At 40.0% G+C, this 22661-nt stretch overlaps 1 protein-coding gene across 1 annotated transcript in view; it reads right to left on the bottom strand.

Moving 5' to 3' along the window:
- ADARB2 (adenosine deaminase RNA specific B2 (inactive)) overlaps window positions 1-22661 on the bottom strand; it is a 301084-nt gene that overhangs the window by 201655 nt on the left and 76768 nt on the right. The window lies entirely within an intron of this gene.

Below are 22661 nucleotides of genomic sequence, written 5' to 3'. Positions count from 1 at the left end.
CCATGGGATATGCTTATTACTGTAAAAGCACATGCACATTATCTGCAAAAGCAGTGTAAGAACAGGTTTACCCAAATAATATGTGGTCTCACATTTTCTAATGCATTGTTAGCTCACCTGTTTTTGATGGATTTTTATTTGAAAGCCCCATGTTTCCACTGCACAGCAGAACCAGACAACAAATGATTTTTTATTTTTCGTACTTGAACTCGATCTTATGATCTTTGACTTGGCCGAAGGAGCACTTTCTGTATCTGAGGCAATGAATTTAGGTATTACAGGAAGAGAAAGTATATGAAGGGTTTTACCACTTCCCATTAGCTATCTCCTCTGTTTGGTTTTTTTCCCCCACATCCTGTGATTCCCAGACGTGTGCTTTTGTTCCATGGGAAACATCAGGAACAATACCTTTTGTGCTGCTGGCAGACAACTGCTTCTCATACAGACACACCGCTGCCTTTTGTGCACTTGAAGCATTGCCTCCTCCAGGAAAAAGAGTCTATTTGAATTCCACCCTCTTGGGCAGTCTAAAGCTCTCTCTCCAAACACAATATCCCCAACAGGGAAAGTTACTTTCTGCAGTGACCCAGTGACCAGCCCCTTTCATCATGGGGCCACAACAACAAAGGCATGATGCTGTTAAGGGTTCCTCCTCCCCAGTGGTACCTGGCAGTCACAGCAGAAAGCAGGAGAAATGGGAATGGGCTCTGGGAAGGCACATTCACCAAGAGCATCTCATCACCGTGAGCCTTCTCCCACCTTGTGACTCTGCATGAGCAGGAGCAGAGCCACTCCATCATGCTACACAGAGGGCTGTCTGCAGTGTGGAATCCAGCGAGCATTAAGGATGAGAATTTCATGACCTTGGGAGACTCATGTCTCATGAAGCAAATCTCAACACTAAAACTTGAAATTAGATGTCTGGCCTATAAATAGGTATCTTCCATAAAAACAGTGTCTAAAGCAGCAAAAGGAAGATGAGATTTGGGAATGTTCCAATTCCATGCCACAATGAAGAAAGAAAGGCACAGCAGTGTGGTTTCTGCCTGCAGCATGGGATACTGCATTAGGATGAGGATTCAGATTTGCTGCTCTTTACTGAGGTCACTTGAGTCACTTCAGGGCCTTCTGCTTCCCTTGTCCCACTCCCTGCTGTAAGGGCAGTGAGTCTGCTCATCCCTGACCCGGATGACAAGCTCTGGATGAGAGACTGCTGCCTGAGTGGACACTCCTGCAATCTTTCTAGTAAATCTTCTGGACAGTTTACACACATCAAATAGGACTCTGCTAGAAATCAATTCTTTAAAATCAAGATTAACAGTGAATACAAGAGTAGGTTCACAAAAATGCAGTGATTTGTACTGGGAATGGAAGCAGCTCTGCAAGGTCCAGCTCAGTTGACTCCAGATGTCTTACATTCTATTTTCCAATTCCAAATTGTATGTCTAAGCTTCCATCCCTAGAGAGATGGGTAGGAGGCAGCTTTACAAAATCCTGATATGCCAGAACCTGGCTTTTCATCTTCAGAACCTATTAATTTTGTATCTGTTTCAGTGAGTTAAAGTTGCAAAAAGGACCACTGGCTCAAAAAGACCACAACAAAGGTATCTCCATTTGATCATCTTTTATTTCAATGTGTCTGACAACACCTCATCTCAACATTTAGGTGATGTTCTGAAACTGTGACATTTTCACTCAATTTTAGAAACATGTTATTTCTGAATAATGAACTCATGTTTATAATTGGTGTAACCTTAAAAAAAAAAAAAGTGACTTTTCAATACTTTTCCATGTTTTCTCCCCGTATTTCCATATTCCACAACGATATTGGCAATTATTATTTAAGTCAAAAGGGAAAAGCAAAATAATTTACATCATCCATCACAGCTCCCTTGCATGAATAAATTACAAGACACCATGGCAAACCAATCATGGGGAAAAGAACAATCTGCATCAAATACTGTATTTGTGTGCATAATCTTTTTAATATTTCCTGACCTCGTATATCAAACCAGCAGATTGAATTCTGTGAACTTTAAGTAATACAAAGCTGTTTATCCCAAAGTCCTGTGGGGAAGCTCTAATCTAATCAGTTAAATTCAGGACACAACCACAGGAATACAGACAACAGACCTCATTCAGCAAAAGTTACAAAATCTGTTTGCCATTCAACTTGGTTTGCAGAGTCAGTAAGGTTTTAATACAAGAATCATCTCCTAAGGTTGTATGGGTGACCCTATGCAAGAGGACCTGGTTAGTCATACTTCAACAGTGGTGTCTATGGATTTGTCAGCAGAGCTTTGCCAGGAGACCTTTTGTTCACAAAATATTCACAGGTGGATCCATGAGGATCATCAAGTCCAAATTTTGAGCAAATGGCCCATACAGGGTTCAAACACACAAGCTTGGTGTTACTCACACCATGCTCTGACCAGCTGAACTAATCTCAGGGTCACCTTTGCCTTCTTTAGGAAAAAAATTAAGCAGCCCATCTGCTCTTCCCTTTGGGAAGACATATTTTTACCTTATTGTCAGTCTAACAGGACAAGGAAGAGTTGTCCAGGATGAACACCTTGCCTTTTTGCTTTTAGAGACTGCCAGCACTCCAGGGCAGGAAGGCATGGGATGGGAGAAAGGATAAGAATGAACTTGTTCTCAAAGAGATAAAAAGCGAGTGTTCACTCTGAATTGACCAAGGGGAACACATTTCCTGTTTGTGAGGAACACATACACGAAGAATGTACACGTGAATCTCAATTATGGGAGTTCACTTCAGAGCTTCCAGAAAAATCAGTGATGCAGAAGCCTCCACAACAGTGGTCTCTCCATCATGCAGGAAGTTTGTGTGCCAAGACAGGCTTGCTCTACTGCATAAGCAGAAGCTGCACTCATCTACTCTCTGCAAATGTGTCATTCTCTAGGGAACAGATCTTAGATGGTAAAACTTCAGCAGGACTCTTGGCTGCCGTTCCTAAGGGATGCAGCATATGCCTGCCCTCCTGCTGAACAATCATTCACTATCTTCTAACATCTACATATCCACCCTCATTTTTTTTCCACAGTTAAACCCTCCCTTAGAGCTGTGACCCTCCTGCTTCAGAGTCACAGCCCTATAAAGACAGGTATTAAGGGGATTCAAGCAGGCCGACTAAAAAAGAAAGACCTCAGAGTTAATTTTGATAGATACTGCACATATCCATGGTCTATCTATGCTTCAGAGTGTTCCTGAGTGATGACAATAAATGGAGACCTGAAAGAAAAACGACCTAGCCGTGTTTCACAGATGAAGGAGTGGAACACTCTAAGTGGTAACTCCTGGTTGACTTGCTCAAAATCATAAAGGAACTCTTGAGAACATAAAAATTTGAATTCAGACCACTCATGGTAAAATATTTTGGTTTATGGCTTTGGTGGATTTCCAGGGGTAGAAGAAAACATGATTTTTCTTTCTCTCTGGGGAAAAAAGAGAATTTATAAAACTCATGAAGTCTTAGCAATAGAGACAGAATTTCCTATTGTGGAAAGAGTCACAGCTTTACCATTTATTAAAAAAAAATGTTTTTAATCTAATTTCTTTCCTGTTTCTGCAAGTGTGCTGCAGACACATTATACATGTTATACCCCAGTCTCACTTCCCTGCTCAATTTTCCTTCCTCTCATATGAACTAAGTGTCCTAAATTTAATTTACCCCCTTACAAATTGGCTGCCCTTTCATGTCAGGAGCGAAAACGCCCACTCAGCATAGCTTGAAAGGAACCTGTCTGCGGTTGGGAGGGAAAAGTCGAGGTGCCGCTTTAACTAACTAAATTAAATACAGCTGGGGCTCGGAGCAGCTGGCAGGTTTGATTTGGATGTAGGATGCTGTGAGATAGCGATAAGTGAGTGTTCAGGACCAAAGGGAATTTAAAGGCTGTACTTGGGTTTAATGGAGTCACTCTCTTTCTGTGGTGCATCCATTAAGGACACCGTGCTGGCACGCGCGGTGCCTGCACCACTTACACTGCAAAAGGCCAGCTTCAAATGAGCCTTGGCTCCAGAGGACATGAGCATGTGGCTCTGGAGGGAGGCAGAACGAGACCCTTGCTTTGCTGTCCTTAGCCACCTCAGAGTCTTTTAAACCAAGGGACAGCTTCTGCCAGTTCTGAGGTTCAGATCCTGCTCTGGACCATGTGGGAAATATCTACCAAACCACTCTAGAGGTGGTTCAGAGAGTGCAAGAAAAATCATGTTACCTTGAATGAGAAATTTGTCTCTCTCTATTAAAGAATTCCTTAAAACTTGTAATGAGAAAAAATACAGAAAACATCTTTTTTTTTCCACCCATCTTTTCAGGTTCTTTAATAGTGCATTTTCAGTTTGCATGCAGCCTGTACTCCCTTGTTCTCTTCTGGTATTAGTATTTCTCTTGTTCACGTAAGCTCTTCCCTGAGGAACAATGAAGATGGGAAAACATTTTTAAAGATTATGATTTAACTGTAAAACCTCTATTTGTCAGTGTCACCAACAGGCAGGTGTAATGCCTGAAAGTGTCTTTCAACTCTGCTTTCTAATGGGACTAAAAATGTAAATGAAACGTTGATTTCATAATTAGTACCATAGATTTGACACTTGTCTGCCTCTGGTAACGAGGAGAACTTCCCTTACGTTTGCAAAATACTCTGAAACCTCCTCAAGGAAGATATTGCAGAAGTAAAAAGCTGTGACTGGGTGCTGTAATATGCTGTGTTTCAAATGAGCTACTCAGCAAGACACCTCTGCAGGCAGAACAGGCTAAAAATTAAATTTTAAGGCTTTTTATTATTTTTCTTTTAAATTTATGGATTATTCTGTATCTGGAGTATTTAAATTTTAAGTGCTGTTGCATGGAAATATTGGTCACTAGATGCTGACAGTGTTTATTAACATAAGCAATCCTCCTGAATGTCACAATTTCAAACTAATATTAGTTAGAACACTGAACAATAGAGTAATTATCATGACTATGAATCTGACAAGCCCCATTTCCAAAAAACAGTCATTACAGAATCCTTGGTCTTTTGCTCAGTTCAGAGCTAATCTTTCTTTTTTTTTTTTTTTTTCTCTTGTGTATATATGGCAATCTAACTTACGTGGTAAAACAACTAAAGAATGTGTAATTATATTTGTTTCCTCATGCACAGAGATGCATATATATGAATAATTTTCAGTAAACGATGTACCAAGGAAAAAGGAGAAATTGTTTTGAATAATATTTACTGATTCTGAACGCATGAAAAAATGTACTGGCTTAAGGATAAGTGTCACATAATTTGACTGATTATTGATTTCATAGGATAAGCACCAAGTCACATGAGACTGTACATGTAGTACAGGCAAAACCAAGAGAGATTGACAATAAATAAAAGAAAGAAAATATCCCTCCAAAGATGATGACTCTCCAAGCAAATTCAGACCTCTTCTTCACCTTTAATTTATTTTATCTGACAGTTTTTCATTTGACCTTTCTTAGAGGTGAGGTCATGACTACTGTGCATTACAACAGCAGCCAGTAATCACAGCTGTAATCAAGATCCCATTGTGTCAAAAACTATTGTAGAAAGAGATACTTTCACCAAAAATGTCTTGGAAAATGTCAGCTGTGTGACTAGGAACTAAATGTTTTAGTCACTATACTTGCCTAGGTGAACGGTGCAAAATTACAGGCTGCATTTATGCAATTAGAGATTGCAATTATGCTGTGAAAGCCATGATTTCAGCAAAAGTTCTCCTTGCTTTAAATTGCCAGGATCAGGCCGAATACTGCACTGTAATTGGTAAAAATGAGAGATAAAAGTATTGGGAAGGTATGACAGTCATCCCTTTGGATGGAATTATTTTAGTCTACAACAAAGATATTTTGTTATGTGTCTGTAGGAAGTTCTTAATGAAGTTTTTATACATTAGTTCAAGAAAATGGTCTTGTTAGATATTTTATCTGTTACACTTAGATATCAAGATATTTCTACTTATCTATTCTACTTAATTTTATGCTCTAAAACAAGGAAATTATAGTGATATAAGTATTTTCACCATAGATCTATATTAAAAAACAGGAAGAAATTAAAGACTCTCTGACATTTCATAGTTTATCAGGCTTTTAAATGGCCATTACTTTCCCAACTAATTTCCCATTACAAGTGTCAAGACTTGCCAAGATAGAAAACATGCAATTTCCCTCTACTTCCTGTAATCATGACAAAATAAATATCCAAGGAACCTGTGTTGGAGGGGGAAAATGAAAGCAGGTAAGCCTGACACTGTTAATCCAGAAAGTATCTTCAAAACCTGGATACAACATCCTGACACATAAAACTAAACATTGCCTGCAAAATAATGACTTTGGCTCTAACTAATTTAGTAAGAGCTGGTGGTATTCAGGGCACATCCAAAACTGCTCACATCTTTTGAAGCCTGAGGATCTCAAATTAATGTACAAGAATTTGAAAATCTGGGCATTAAGAGGGAACTTAATGAAAAATAAATTTAAGAGCTGACACAGCAAAGGATGTTTTCTTTTCAGAAGACTGGATCTGAAACAGCTCTGCATGTTTCTGCCTTTAGGTATCAAACCTGACCACTGCCACTGCTGTGTATGCAGGGCCCTTATGGTGAATTTTTAGCTGAATTACCTACAATTTAAGAAAACTGTTCACTCCTGTCCTCTCAAGGGGTCCCCAGCCCCTTTGCCAGAGCAGAAGGGAGCTGGGGCTGGTATCCTCACCATGACAGACATACCCATCACTGTACTGACAATCTGCTACCAAACCACACTGTAATCCTTTTACAACCAAATTAAGGCCCTTGGCAGCAAGGGAGTGGGTCCTTAGGGGAACACACAAATGTGCCTGGGGGTATGGCTTTGGAAGGGAATCACTTCCCACAGCAATCGTGGGGTGACACCTTCACCTCTTACCCTGCAGGGCACATCCACTCAGTGCTTTGAAAGGTCACCTTCTCCCACAGAGTGTGGCCTGTGATGTGCAGCTTCCACGCTTCTGCTTTCACACCAACACTGAAGGGATCCTGGGACAGCAACCACAGACTGTGTTTTGGTTCAGAACTGCTGTTAAGCCTAATCGGCCAGCTCAGTGATATAATTACAGATAGACTCGTTAAACCTGTTTAACAACCCTAGGGATCTCTTATTCCACAGTAATACTGCTTTGTCTGATTATTTTTATGCTATTTAGCTTATGAGGTATGTACCCTGAACTCTAAGAATCTCTGGAATTATTTCCTTTTTTTCTAAAGCCAAATACTGTCCCACCATAGCCCCACATGACAACCAGCAGCAGTCCTTCTCTACACATTTTCTCAGAGCTCCCACAGCAACACAGATGTGCAGGGAAGAATGATAAACTTACGGAACTAATATAGTGCACAAATAAAAAAATTAAAATCCAATTAATAAAGTAATATCCAGAAATAGTCCACTGTAAAAACCTTGTTTTCCATAAGAAACAGAACTACAATTTTCCAAAGACACCTCCACAACTGCCAAACCTTCCTTACATTGTATTAAACTTGATCACAGAAAAAGCGGGAAAATATAGTTAGACTTGAAGTTGAAATTTTCTTTCTGGTGGCATTTCTCTTAATTTCTGCTGAATTATTCACTGCTTATTTTGGATAGTGTAAATGTTTCACTGAATCTTATCTGTGTTCACTGTTCTTATCGATGTTCTTAATATGCTTGTAGGACAACAATGGATTTTCTGCACAGTGCCTGAACATTATTGCCAGATGCAGTTATACATCAGGTGAAAATGTTGACTTTTGGTTAAGTATTGAAAAACTTTCTAAGCATCTGTTTATAGTATTGAGCAGTTATTTGGCTATCACAAGTAGTTTTATAACACATAGCAATTTATACAGAATAATCTATTTCTTTTGTTTATTCTGGAACTGTTTCACTCCCTCAATGGGCTAAGATTTTCTGGTAGTATCTTTAGAATCAATTCTTATCTGTCTTTACTCCTTCAAAGGAACATTGATACATGTTCTCACTGCAGAAATAATCAGCAGTAACAATGCAATATCAAGTTGCTACCTCTTCAATGAGCCAAGAAACATAACCATTAATTTATTGTCCTTTCTTTGTCACAACAAAAAACATCCATTTTTATTTTAATAAAGTAAAACCCATTGAAACTCCCTGTAAAAGACACTAAGCATTTGATTTAATTAACATTATCTGTTATTTCAATGCTCTTGATGAACTACAGACCATGAAGTCCAGCACAGTCTTACAATTCTTAAAAATTACTTTAGAAAATATCAAATTATAGTATTCCAATTGCAGAACTATCTTTCGTTTTCCTGTTGTTTAATTATACCAATGATAAAATATCAGGAGTGCCAAGGCAGGCAAAGAATATGAAGGCTGAAATTCTTAGAAGTTTAGAGGTGTCAAAGTTTCACAATACAGATGTAAAATACTGAAGGCCAAATTTTTAAAAGGCATTTTGGTGTCTAGAGGTGCACACCACTGAGCCGTGTCTTTTTCAGTTATGCCCCTTTAGTTCAGGATATGTTGAACACACAGTTCTGAAAACATGCCTATGCCATCTGTCTCTTTAGTACCCTATATTTAGTACCCTATAACAGCATTATGCTTTGAAACTCAAGCCCTAATGCACCATTTCCATCCTTTTCCATTTGCTTCAACTGCTATTGTACATTTCCGCACAAGCCGTACAAGTCTTGCGTGTGCTCATGCAGTGCTGGCCCCAGCTGCCCAGATGTGTCCTGCCAGCAGCACAGGCAGGAGAATGCCCACCTGGAGGGCTGCAGCTCAGCCTGGCTGTGGAACAGCACACCATCCCCAGGACACTGCCAGTCTCACAGATGCCCATTAGCAGACACACAGATGCTGGGAGCATTTTCTCAGCAGAAACCAAACGCTCAGAGGTCAGGTACGAGCGAAGGGCCCTGACCCACGTGCGCGGCTGCGAGCAGCAGAGCCAGCCAAGACGACCCTTCCTTCCAAGCCTTCCCTCCTGCTGCCTCCCAGCATGACAGTGGGAGGGAAAATGCACTGCTCAGAGGAGTCTAAATTTGAACAGCTGAGCTCAAATGAGAGATTTTTACCTCCTCGGGGTTGCTTTATAAAACTATTTGTCTTTTTTTTTGTTGAAGACAAACAAAGGAACAGTGGAAAACACTAGTAATATTTCAAATTAAAACCAATGCTTAAATAATTTTATACCAAATTTTGTCCACTGTTCCTTCACTCTGAGATAATTTCTTTTTCATCAGAGATTTATGAATGCCTGAGAAGAAAAGTATGTAGAAATACTGACAGAGTAGCATTATTACCAAGTTATTTACCTTTCTATATCAACCCTGGTGAACATGCTGTTTTATATTTTAACAGGCTTCTCATTCATTCTGATTCATTCCTGATTACAGTCCATCAGTTTTTTTCTATGTATCTTCTGTAAATAAAATTGGAAGTATGTTTGGAATCTGAAATCCATGCATATTTATCTAGTCAAGCCAAAAATACTTGCCTTAGCAGTCTCATAGTGTCTCAGAGAAATATGCCATATTCATTTACACGATGATGAGATGGGAAAATGGATTAAATAGTGGCTGATCACCTTGGGACAGTGAGAAAATGACTGAGCCTCCAGACACCCTGCACATTTTAGGTGCAAAGGGACTGACCCAGTGCCTCTGCTGTTTATTTAAGGGCTTCTCTTGAATAGTCCACCTCCACCCTGCTCATAGTTTGCACCCCATAAAAGTTCATACAGACCTTGGCAGCTGGGACTCTCTCTCCCAGAAGGGGTTTTACTCATGAAGTCCCACTTACCCTCCAAACCAACCAGACCAATACCAGGAAGCTCTGCTAGTGCAGGACACCTACTTGCTCCATCCTGACCACAAGTATTTTTCTACACCCACTGTATTACTCTCATTTCGGAGAAATAATCATGAGTGAATTTATGCTCACAGTAGTGTAACTTCTGCCTCAGCAGCCACTCTAAATCAAAGGACTGATTTTTTCTTTTGCTGTCTCAGTCACAGTGAACACCCAGTCTTGGTGGAACAGAGGAGCATGATGTAACCCTTTCAAACACCTACACACCAGTTCACTAATTATCCCAAACCAGCCTTTTTCCTCTGGGATAGCAGGAATCCCATTACTGTGCATTCATGGAGGAAAGAGAAACTGCCCTGAACCGGCCATAATTTTTGTTCTGCTCATACCCAAGTTGGAGAAATGTCCTACCTGAGGTCTGAAAACTCCTGGGTGGCCTTGCCTTTATTGACTACTGTTTAGACACCTTTACCACCTGAAAGCTCATTTGGTTCAAACAGATGAGTTCACAGTGCTGGCAAAAAAATGTCTACCACTCTGGGAAATTTAAGTACTTCCATACATGAGAGGCAAAAAAGTAGCTGATGTGTGAGGTGACATTCAAAGCACTGCTGCTTCTGCAGAACAGAATTATTATTTTCTGCTGCTGCTCTCTGCATGGGAGTCGAGGCCCCAAGCCAGGCTGCTGTCTGTGGCAGCAAGAAACATGAACATGTTTTCTTGCCTTATAGCTGAATACTGCAAGGCATGGCACATCTCTTTGGAGGTCATGAGCCTCCCCAGTTAGGTCAGATCAAACACCTTTGGGGTTTGCACCCCTGAGGAAAAAATATGGTTTTTTATGATATAAATGTCAAAAGAGCTACGGCCTGTTGAAATGTGTTACTGCCTCGTGGGTTATTTTACACTGACTTTAATTATGCTCCATCTTCATTTGAAAGCCTGATTAGTGCATGGTTCAGTTGAAGCCACACTGCCTGCCCAGCTGTGTGCAGACCTCTGTGTGGGGAGATTTCAGACGTGCCAGAGACAGCAGATACTGAGAACTACACCAGGAGTATCTCACACCTGTACTGATTTAGTGCCCAGAACAAAAAACTAATAGCCTGTTCTGCTCTTTCAGATCCTAAGATACCTTGACAAACGCAGCTTAGATGCTAGAAATCCCATTCTGACTTAAAACAATGCCAAATTTCTCATTTCTGTTGCCTTATTAAAGTTATCAACAGAACTGTGTCATTTCGTGCATAATGAAGACTAACACAGGAATTTAAAGCTGTGGTTGATATATGATGGTGTGCTAGGAACAAAAATATGGAACTATTTGTCATTAAGGTTTAGTTGTCTTATGCCAAGGTAGGGTACATTTTTGTTCATTAATACTGAACAAACATTTGTTTCACCTGACTTTATTCCCAGCTAGTGCAACACTGAAGCAGAACAGAACTCTAGATCACCTTCAATCAAACCAGATTCTTTATGTTTTCAATGTTAAGGGCAGAATATGCCAGGATCACTCAAAAAGGACTACAAGCAAAACAAAACAATTTATTTCCACCTTGCTGTGACACACAATTTTTGTTAGACATCGTGCACTAGGACTAGCATGATACCCATGTAGTTTCTTCTTCTTCACTCCAGAATGCACTCAGGTTATTTTTAAATGCCTGGTAACATGTTTTTGAATCATTGCTCATTTTTCACAGGTCTGCAGCTCCACGCATCCAAGTTTTCTTACAAGATGACTTTTGCATATGTTAGCTACTACTTCTGTGCTGTCTGAGTTACCCCCAAACCCACTTTTTTCTATCTCCATGCCTGCATTTCTTTAACTGCCCACTTCTGAGCTGTCTACAGCCATGGGGAGGCTCAGTGTCCACCTGTGCCCTGCCTCTTGTCACTTCAGGCCTGCATGTATCTGTGCCCACCCTGTTTCCATCTCTCAAGTCATCTGCCAGCATTCAAAGTCTGCATTTTTCTGTATGAACTTGCTCTGTTAGAACCATAAATATCTTATTCTACACTTCTATACAACTGCTACTTCTTATTCTGTACTTTTACTATAACTGCTTGTTACTGATATCTGTAAAGGCTGTAGGTTGTACCACATGAAGTGAAACAAATTTAAAAAAAAATTAGCCAAAGGTACCTGCTCAATTAAAGAATTTGCTGTCACAGATAAAACAGGGAAATAAAAGCTGCAGGCAAGTCAGTAGAAGTTCAGATAGATTAAACCTATCAAGCCTCAGTCCTGAGGCCTTAAAAACTTAGTACCATGGTCTGTTTTAGCTATGGCAATACTTGTTACAGGACTACCTGGACAGTGTCATCAAACTCTGCTGGGCAAAAGGTGGCTCTGAATGGAGAATGGGCAATACCACAGGGAGGTTGTGAGAGGTGGACCCTGATGAGATGTTTGCTTTGAGAGCATGAAGCAGAAACATGTTCTGATCAAGTGAGATGTTGAGATTGTTGAGTTTATACAACACTGTTCTGGTTTTTTTTAATTATTTTTAGAAAGAGTGAGTATTTTTATTAAAGAGAAATATTTTTCCTTAAGTATACATGGTATATAAAAGAGTGAGCAACTTGCATCTTAGTCAATGTTAGAGAAAAGGATGTGACTGAAGTACTTTCAGTCACCTGGCATGTTGAGTCACTCAGCCAAACACAAATCCCCTTGGTAAAATATTTCTTGAATAACAGTCAAGTTATGACAGCATGAAAATTTAACATGTGATCTTAACTTTCCCCCAGGTGACATCCAGTATTACTGAACTGGAATACCACACATATACTTTTTGAAAATTGCTTTTAGGCTAGGCTTTAGACATTTTGGACCTAGCTGAGTCCTAAAAATGCACATTTGTCTTCTCCTTTCATGCTGTCAAGTCTCCTCTCCTCCATCCCAACCTATGTCCCTTTTCAATGTGCTTGAGTCCTCAATCTGAGACTTGGCTCCCTGTTTCTTCCCTCTCCCATCCCTCATCACATACCTATCACACTCATCCCCAAGCTCCTGCCTCTCACAGCTGCCACCACACGTCACAAACTAAGGGAAAAGGTCTCAGCTTAGTTTCTATTTTAAAATAAGAATAACCCCTCTACTGTGTAGCTGTTACCTCTTTGGTCACCCTTTGCACCTTCAAAGGAGAGTTTTCCCCTCCTAGCGATATGATCAGCTAAGCTGGGTATATGGTCAAGCATCACACAATAATCTGCAAGATTTTTGCATTTCAGACCATTGCAGGAAAATGGTCCCAATGGACTGAAAAGGCCTGCAGGGTGCCTAACAACCCCTTGGCTTTTCTTTTTTCCTTTATCTAAGACTGGCTGTGTCAGTGCACTTGGCTATTTATAACCAGCATCTATCAATCTTATATGTAATAAACATGAATTAAATAGCACTGCACAACTTATCACACACAATAGATAGCAGAATAACAGTGCAAAATACACTGTCTTATCTATGCACTCTCATATTACCTGCTTATCTTGTGGCTATCAGCATAGTCATCTAAGCCCCTACATGTGTATCAGTATGAGCAGCAAGGTCCCTAGTGGAGCATCACTGATGGTTCCTTACCAGCACCTTGCTCCTCAGTAAAACAAATACTCTAATTACAGAAGAACTTCAGTTGGAGACAAGAAACTTCTAACTTTTAGGTCCAAAACCTAATATCAACACTGAGTCCAGAAATCAATCCTGCCATGACTAAACCATGTGTAAATTGCCAGAGTAATCTCCACTGGTGCAGAGAACTGGTGTTTGAGAAAAGAGGGGACCTGTGTGCAACACCTGTGTGTCAACATTTTATTTCTCTTGATAAATTCTAAAATAAACTTAAAACTTGTGTAGAGCATCAGACCTGGCAGTGCTGAGTTTCTTCGATTCTCTAAGTCAGGATGGCATGGAGAATGCTGGTGCTCCAACTCTAACCCATCCAGGCAAACCCTTTTTTAGGAGGGGGAACCCTGGCAGTAAAGTAAACATCTGCACATGATGGATGATCTAGAGCCTTAGGTCGTTCCATTCCACAGCACCATCAAAATGCCATCAGTCATGTCAGTTTTCAGTCATGACATCAATCAAAGCCATACTTTAGTAAATTTTAGCAGAAACAATTTGCATCTTGAATTATCAGATCTCTGCCTCTCAGTACTTATGATACTGTCACATTTTTCACTGAATTGCTTTGGAAAGAGGAAATGTAAAAGTTCCTGGAAGTGAAACAAAATTGTGATGGCTTATGCTTAGACAGTAACTTGTAGCAACACTCTGCAAGAACTTATGGCTGAAACTTATGTTTCTATCTGGTTAAAACAGTAACTAGCAAACAATTTTCAGTTAGAGAGAATGTCCTAAGCCCTCATTCAGATAGGAAGAAAGGCTGGATTTCAGCCTTTTTTGGAAAGAAGAAAATCAAGCCAAGCAATTCTTCAAGTTTTATGGAGTTCAGGAAAAAGAGGGATTTTCATGCGAAGATCAGAACGAAATGGAAGCATTGCACAAGGTGAGTTTTGAAAAATCTGTTTTTCCTATGTCCTGCAGGCAGGATAAGCAGGGACATAAAAGGCATAAAGATGTGGATTTCGTGCTGGCAGTCCACAGAAACGGAGTGCATCGTGCCTTAGGCAGGACAGGCAGTTTCAGCCCCTGCCCAGAAACTGGACAACCTCAGGGGAAGGTACACGGTTCTCACTTCAGAAGGTGCAGTTTTGTCTTCATTTCTAAGCACCACAGAGGTTCAGTAGGTATCATGATCATGTGATGAGGTATCAGTAGGTCTGACCAAACTGCCAGCTACCCTCACCTCTGAATTTTGGGGCAAATTAATTAGATCTACTTTTCTAACTCAGATCCTCCTGTATAAAATGCCATGTTCTATCTGCTGCTGGCACAGAGCTGCTTGGTCATTGTTATGGACTAAGGTATTTGTTTGAAACTTCTGTTCTTGGGGATGGAAATGTCAATTCATACACAAAAGTAATAAAAAAAAAAAGAAAAAAAAGAAGTGCTCAAAAATCCAATAGCATATGTTTCAATCTAACATGATTATGAATGCCTTTGGCTGCAGGTTCTTTCTGGTTTATAACTTAAAAATTAACTACCTGTAAAGACAAAGCAACACAGATGCAGAGCTTTAAATAATTTGGTATGCTGCACTTCATTTTTGTAGGTGTCTTTTAATAGTTCTTTGTAACATATTCCAGAGTGTATCATTGAGTAAATTCCTAATTTAATGTAATTCCTGAACTACGACACGGTCTTTCTTAAAGTTAAACTTAATATCATATTTTCTTGAAAGCTGTCATCTTAAAAATATAGTGATGTTTCAATTTTCGAAAAATAAGAACCCTGTGCTCAATCTTAATGCATTTTTCAAGGTTACTGATGTTTTCTGTATTTGTTTTTAGCTTGTAAAAGGAAAATGAGATATAAAAAGAAAGTTGAGCTGGGTGAGCGATTCATAAAATTACTTTGAACTTGCCTAAACAGAAATTCTATGCATCCCAAAACCCATTTTTCTACTAAATGTTCAAGTCTGACTTTCAGCTACACTACTCTTCTTTGTCTTACCCTGTCACTCTAAAATATTATCATTCCTTGTGTGATTACAGAGAATAATATATTTCCTTATTAATACAGCAATTTTTCTTTCACACTACTTGAAAGGAAAGTCAACAGAACCACAATGATCTGAAAGTAGTATGAGACGAGGCTTGCTTGCCTCGTAGTAGCTAAAATTATGTTATGGATGGCTGCAGATGGCAAAGAGAGTATTGATAACCTCAGTTCTGTTCCTCCTGCACACCAGAGCCAAGCCCCACAGCTCCCAAAGGAGCTGCACTCTCCTGGTACTCAACTACCTTACAAATTCAGGAGTCCTTTTTGAGTTCAACTCACAATTTTTTAAAATTCTCTCTTAACAAAGCAGTGCCAGAAGCAATATGAGCAGGCAGTTTGACTACAGAAACCACGAGAAGCTGCCTGTGGAGATCACCCCTGCAGGAGTAATCCCTGCAGATCTGCGTGGAGGTGAATCTGCCTGCACTGTTTAGCCAACACTGACCCCTCCCCAGAACTCTTTACTGGTCCTTTTATCATATAAAATTCCTCAAACATTTATATTCTAGGAATTGCAATTACCTTGACTTCATGAGGAAGATGACAGGCTCCTGTTTTCAAACTAAAAGAATGTGAATTTTGGCTAGATGTAAGGAAAAAAAGAATTATGATTAAGAGTGATGAAACTGAAACAGGTCTCTCTGAGAGGTGGTGGGTGCCTCATCCCTGGAGGTGTCCACAATCAGGCTGGAAAGGGGCACTGAACAACCTGGTCTTGTTGAAGATGCTTCTGGGGAGTTGGAACTAGATGATCTTTAAGGCTTCTTCCAAACCAAACTGTTCTATGATTCTGTGATATGTGTGAGAACCTTTCTTATAAGTGCTGCACCTGAGACAGCAGAGAAAATGCTTATCATTATTATTTTTTAAACAGAGAGAAATGAGAAAACACTGTTAGATAAAAGAGGGTTAATGAATTTAAGCAGAAGATTAATTCATTATATTAGTGTTCTAATATAGCTGCTCAAGTGTTAAAATAAAACCTACATAAATAGAAGGAAAGGTGACTGAGAAATATTTTGTTCTGATTCAGATGCACAAAAAGATTGCTTTGATGCTGATGATGAAAATGTTCCAAAGATATGAGGAGGGATATATATTCTCCTACTATCCAGCAGACTCTGGACAAAGACGGGGTATTTGGAAAAAGTGGTTTATAAGAGCATGAAGGACACAGAGACACTGAGAATGTACAGCAGAATTATGGTGGTGTTTTCTTCCAGTGTTGATTGATCTTGCCAGTAATTTCAAAAATCTGAAAATCTTAAATACCAGCAGCAGGCAGGGGGACTGCCCAAAACAAAGCCAAGGACCCAAATGAAAGCTTTGGCAGCTCAGTGGACACCTCAACCTTACTTTGGATAGCTCGAGGACAAACATTTCTGATGAAAACCTTTTCACAGAAACTTGTCCCTTCTGATATTTTGATATTTAATGAAGAACATTCAGACAGTGGAAGGAAAGCATTCCAGGCTTTTCAGCACTGTTTGCTAAAAACAGAAGAATCCACACTTGATTGAATCCTGAAGCTGGGACTAGAGATGTTTACTAAACTGTCTCAGATGAGAATTTTACCCAAACTAGTTTGCAAGTTTTGCATCAAAGAACATCTGCTAAAGGCAGCATAAAGCATTCAAGGCACGATCAGGGAGAATGACAAGCACCCTGGTAATTCATCACTGACAGAGTGGTGACGGCTCTAGCCCTATAGTCTAACCACTTTTCCAAACGGAAGCAGGTGGATATAAACCAGCAAAGATCTGAAAATAAATCCTGGGAGGGATCACATGCACCGACTGTCCAGCCCTCAAGCTACCAAGCTACCCAGGATAACATCATGGCAATGGTTCTACAAAAGGACTTGAGCCAACTTTAAACAACGATGGATAAGTCCACCTGCTCACTCTCCAAGAGACTCCCTCTACATATGCAACCTGCAAGCAGATTTAACAATCTGAAAGTCATCCTGACTCGTGGCTATGGTATTGGGGAAAGCACCAAGTCAGTCCATCCCTCTGCTGTCATCAGCAAAGAGTAAGACACAAAAGAACAAGTGCTATGTGACTGGCCAGGCCCTTCAGGATTGTGTTCTCACTTTTGGAAACCCTTAGGAAAAGACAATCATCTGACATGCAAGCACTTAACACTTCATATTAGGAACCTACCTAAAAAATTATTTTAGTCAAAGGTGATTTTTGCCCTCTTTCCCACCAGTAAAATATCAAGCATGCCTGCTCTGCTCCCAGGAAGTGAGTATGAATGTACAAGAGAGAGAGAGAGAGAGAAAGAATGAGAGAAAGACTGAGATCTAGAAAAGATTGGGCAGCTTCATTTGTTCTCATTAACTGAGGAAGATGTATTCTCCCCTGGGATATTACTGGGGAAATGGTAACCTCAGAGACAGCAAGAAAGTCTCAGTTCTCCTGTGACTAACAATGGGCACCTGGCCAAGCTACCTCTTCTTGTACAAGTAAGCCCAGATCTGCATATCCATGCCCTGAAGAGAAGCTGAACTCCACCTGCATTCCTGAGGAGAACTTTGATTATGCAAGCCCTTTGTTTCTTTATAAAGTACAAAGAAAATACGAGCTTGAATCTTGCTGTGAACTGAAGTCTGCTGACTATAAGCACAGGGGAAAGTACATGTGTGGTGTCTTCCTCCAGCTTTGTGTTTGCTCCAGTCTGGTCTGTCTATGTCCCTTTCTGAATTATGGCATTTCAGAACAGATATACTGAATATTCACTGAGTGTGCACTGGAGTTGACATTAAGTTATTCAGATAATTAGCTGCCAGATCACTTTCTTAGCACAGGGTGAATACTAAAATACACAGTCTGCAGAAATTTGAAGTAAAACCCTGCAGTTTGCAAGCAGTAAAGCTCTTGACAAATGCCCAGTGCTTCCTCTTAAACACTAATAATGTTTCACTGAAGCTTTTTGGTACCTAGATGGACCAGAAAGGAATTTCTTTAAAATAGAAGAAAATTATGATACTTATTAGCTAGCAAGGCTCTAAAAAATCAATCCTGCTCTCTCAAAGTCATAACTTCTTGATACAAAAAATGAAACCTTTTAAATAATATTGATTGCTATTGTTAAACTGTGAAAGAACAGATTATCTGCTAATGCAAATAAGGAGGAAAATAATGTCCAAATTCAGAAGAGTTATACAAAGAACAGTTCTGCCCTACTGTAAGAGGTTACAAGGAATATGTCATTTATATGTTTTTATCATTATGCTTTCTTCAAGCAAAAATCAAGCTATGTGCTACATCATGAAGGTTGTATGACAGCAACTTCTTTGTCAAAAATATACCAGGGACTGCTGTGGGGCTTAGATTGCCTGATATTTTCCTCTAGAACTCAGACAGAACTGCATCCTTGCAAAGGATTCTAAATTAGGGCGACTGACTTGTCCTCCAGTAGATAAAGGTTGAAGAAAGCAGACTTTGGGAAACCTGGAGAATGTCATAGGGTTCAGTAAATGAAATGCTCTAACTCGTAACTGCTTGCCTTCCAAATTTAAATTAATATGCAATAAAGAACGCAATGAGTTTTCCTAGCAGAGCAGGAGGGGATTTACTATGAAAACTCTACCATGTCTTTTCTTGCCAGCCAGAATTTTTCTTAAGACTGTTGTCATTTACATCACAGACATGAAAGGTGGTCAGTTCATTTTGGAAACAAATTGTGCTGATATGCATACACCAAAGGTGGAAGGTAGTGATCGGTTAGCACGGCACAGCCCTCTGCACAGGAGCTTTTTGAAAAGTAAAAATGAATTACTTACAAGCTCAGAAAATGTCTCTTTCAGTATGAGGTTCAGTGGAAAGCTTTCAGGGTCAGCAGAGTTTTTCTCTTCTTTCTCTGGGAAAGCTCCATGCAGCACTGCTGCTCTTCATGCCATTTCCACTGCAGAGATGACCTTGTTCTGCTCTGTGGGAGCGCACAGCCCTCACCGCCCTGTGAGGGGTTAAGTGGCAGCGCTCACGAGGGTGTTAACAAGGTAAGAGATGCAAGTTTATTCTGGTGTTTCAGTGTGTGTCTGAACACACACAGGGTAGAAATCGCCCAGCTCTACCCTGACAAGTATTTAAAATGGACTGTTAAATGCATCTAACCAATTAAGTGAGAAAATCCCAAGAACAAAACCCTAAATGGCCAATCCAGTAGAGTTACTCACACAGTGGCAAAGAGCTCTGCAGAAGTACCAAGGACAAAGTAAAATGCTGAGTCTATAAACCCCAGGAGAGGAGCTTGTCAGTTATCCCAGGTACATTTCCCACAGTGCTGCAATACCTGCAGTGAAATGCTACATGTAGGATCAAAAAAACCCTTTACTGATGGATCTCTGATGAAGTAATGGGAGCAGAGAGCAAGACAAGGGAGCCAGTTCCATTGTTCAGTAACATGTAATCCAGCTCATGGAGCAAAACTGGGAAAGATGGTAATAGGACATGCCTGTCAGTCCTGTTAGTAGGAATGGAGATGTTAAAGCTGGTTCAGGAGAAAACAGACAGAACAGAACAGCAAAAAGAGTAGCAAAATAAATAATTTAGCTCAGTGGCAAAAAGGTTTTTTTTAATATCACATTTGCAATCTTTGAACTATTTTGGCAATACCTTCTTTGGCTTATGTGCCACTTGTCAGATAGAGAAGAACTTATCTCCATGGCAACACATTATATTAAATGTAGGAAGCAGAATATATCATCTATATCTATCTATCTATCTATCTATCTATGCATCTAAGCTTATTTAAGCTCAATAAATGGTAACCCATAGTAAGAGGGGAATAGAGACTGTACTGAAGCATTTAAGGGAAATAAAATACACTAGTAGATACCAACTGAAAATGGGATATTAGCTACATTTAAGAGGTAGAAAACAGTACCCAGAAATATTTTTAAATAGGAACAGCTTTCTAGGTAAGGGAAGATCTGCAGGTCTGATCAGTGCTCTAAAAGTAATGTGTAATGTAGAAGAGTGAGATGCTGAGACACTTTGTGTCTCTCAGGAGGTAGGATGGGAGGAACAGAACATTAAGTTTTCTAAAACTGAATCCAGGCAAAGGAATGAAACATACAGTGAATAATAAAAAAAAAAGAATAGTGATCACAGGGACTGAGATTAGCAGCTAAATACTTCTGGTGGTGGGTGACTGACTCAGACTCAATTAACAACGACTGAAGGACATTTAGCACTTACAGGAATGGGCACATAAATCAGGTGAAACCGAGTCAGCTCTGGAAAGAATACCTCATATACAGTAAACTCAAAAGTGCTCTGAAATCAATGGACTCTGGTTTTATGCTATCATACAAAATAGTCTTCAGGTGGAAAATTTCTGTACCCTAATCAAGCAGTTTACCCAGCATCTCTTTTTTCTGTTATTCCTGCAGTGGAAACCACTATGTGGAGCTCAATAAATGCTTCAGCTGCTGGTGTGAGACTGTTCAGAGCAGCAGTGCTCTGCCCTCATGCCCATTGTCAAAGACACAGGACTGAGCTCCACACGCCTCTGCTGGTGTGGCCACTCCTGCTTTTTCACAGTAAAAACAGTACTCAAAAATGTCAGTCTCATTTACAAGACCAATATTTCTCATGTATGCATCCCCTTTTACACCACAAAGGAGTATTACTGGAGCTTTCCTCTGTGCTGTATACACCAAAAGATCAGTTCAAATGTTACTATGACAAGCTGCTTGCTAACAGTTGCGTATCTGAGGTTACAGACACTCTTCTTCTATTGCACCTGAGTATTCCCCACTCAGATAAGCATTTGTGGCTTGTGCTTGGTGAGCCCAAACCCAGCTTTTTAGGTTGCTCTCCACTCCCAGCAGACAGGTGTGAGCTGTGTGTGCTACAGAGGCTGCTAAATACTTTGACTTCCAGGTTCATTCAGTTAGCATTTGGTATAAGGTTAAAATGAACTCTTAATCTGCCAAACTCATTTGCACAACCACGATACCCAAGAAACATGAAAATAAATTAATAACTTTGTCCACTTGGTTCATTTTCACATGCTTCATTAAGGAAATGTCTTTAGGCTTCCTGTCCAAAGTGAGCATCAGGAGATACATGAAAGTACTAAAATGAATGAACAGGGGCTTGTTCAAAAGAGTTTCCTCTTGTTAAAAGTTAACTGAGAAGGAAAGCCAAGAGAATAAATGGAACAAAGACCTGAGAGAAAGTGAAGCATACTTTGTCAGTTCTTGCACCTTACAAACTGCTGGGGGGATTCCAATCATGGGGAAAAACTTATTTATATTGGTCCTTCAGAGAGATTCCATGACATTGTCTGGTGGGAAACACAGAATGGAAAAATAAAGCACAATAAGAAATGAACAGGTGAGGTACTCGAGTGATTTTTAGTCAGCTGAAAGCTGATGTGCCCCACTCTAGTAAGGGAAAAACAATTTTGGAGACAGCAACCTTGGACTCTCAGTTACTGTTCCTGAGTTGCAGTTGCCCCAAAGCTGTGCTATGCTCGCCCCTGTTTGTGGCCAACAGCAGCAGCAGAACCAGCAGCAGCTCTAAGATGGGTCCTCCCTGGTGTGTTTTTTACCAGCTGGACTCTGACGCTGAAAGACGCAGCTCAAACGGTGCCTGAGCAGTTTCCTGTCACTCACACATGTTTTAATGTTTGTGCTTTGTGCATTCCTCTGGTACATGTTTGTGAGCATGTTTCACTTCCCACCTCTCAGACTCTGCTGCCCAGGACTCACGGTGGCTATAAAAAGGCAGGCTGAAGTCAGAGTGAACCAATTATGCCAGAATAATTTTCAGGAATAAGGAGAACATTCAGTGCTGTAGTGATCACTCCAATTAAAAATGGCTGCAACAGAAAACCTACTCATCAGATTAAATCAGTACTATCTTAAGACCCTTTTGGTCCTTAAATGCAGGCAGCATTACATAATATGTCCCTCCATAGACACAATTCTTTTCAGGAAAAATACGACCTTTCTTTCCTTTAAATCAAAATAATCATGCAATCACTTTGCCAAAGCTCAGTCTTATTAGACAGGAGCAACACAAGAGTTACAGCTACTATATTTTCTCTGTCTGTCTATAACAGTTTCATGAAATTCATCTGTCTGAACAAGAAAATTTTGACATTGGGGTCTCAGAAATATAAGTCATTATCAGATACTACTGTCATCTTTTCAGTATCATTGTAATTTA

Source organism: Cyanistes caeruleus, chromosome 1, assembly GCF_971803275.1.
Source record: "Cyanistes caeruleus chromosome 1, bCyaCae1.hap1.1, whole genome shotgun sequence".
Taxonomy (NCBI): Eukaryota; Metazoa; Chordata; class Aves; order Passeriformes; family Paridae; genus Cyanistes; species Cyanistes caeruleus.
The sequence above is the reverse complement of the archived record's forward strand: the minus strand, read 5'-3'. Positions and strand labels throughout refer to the sequence as shown.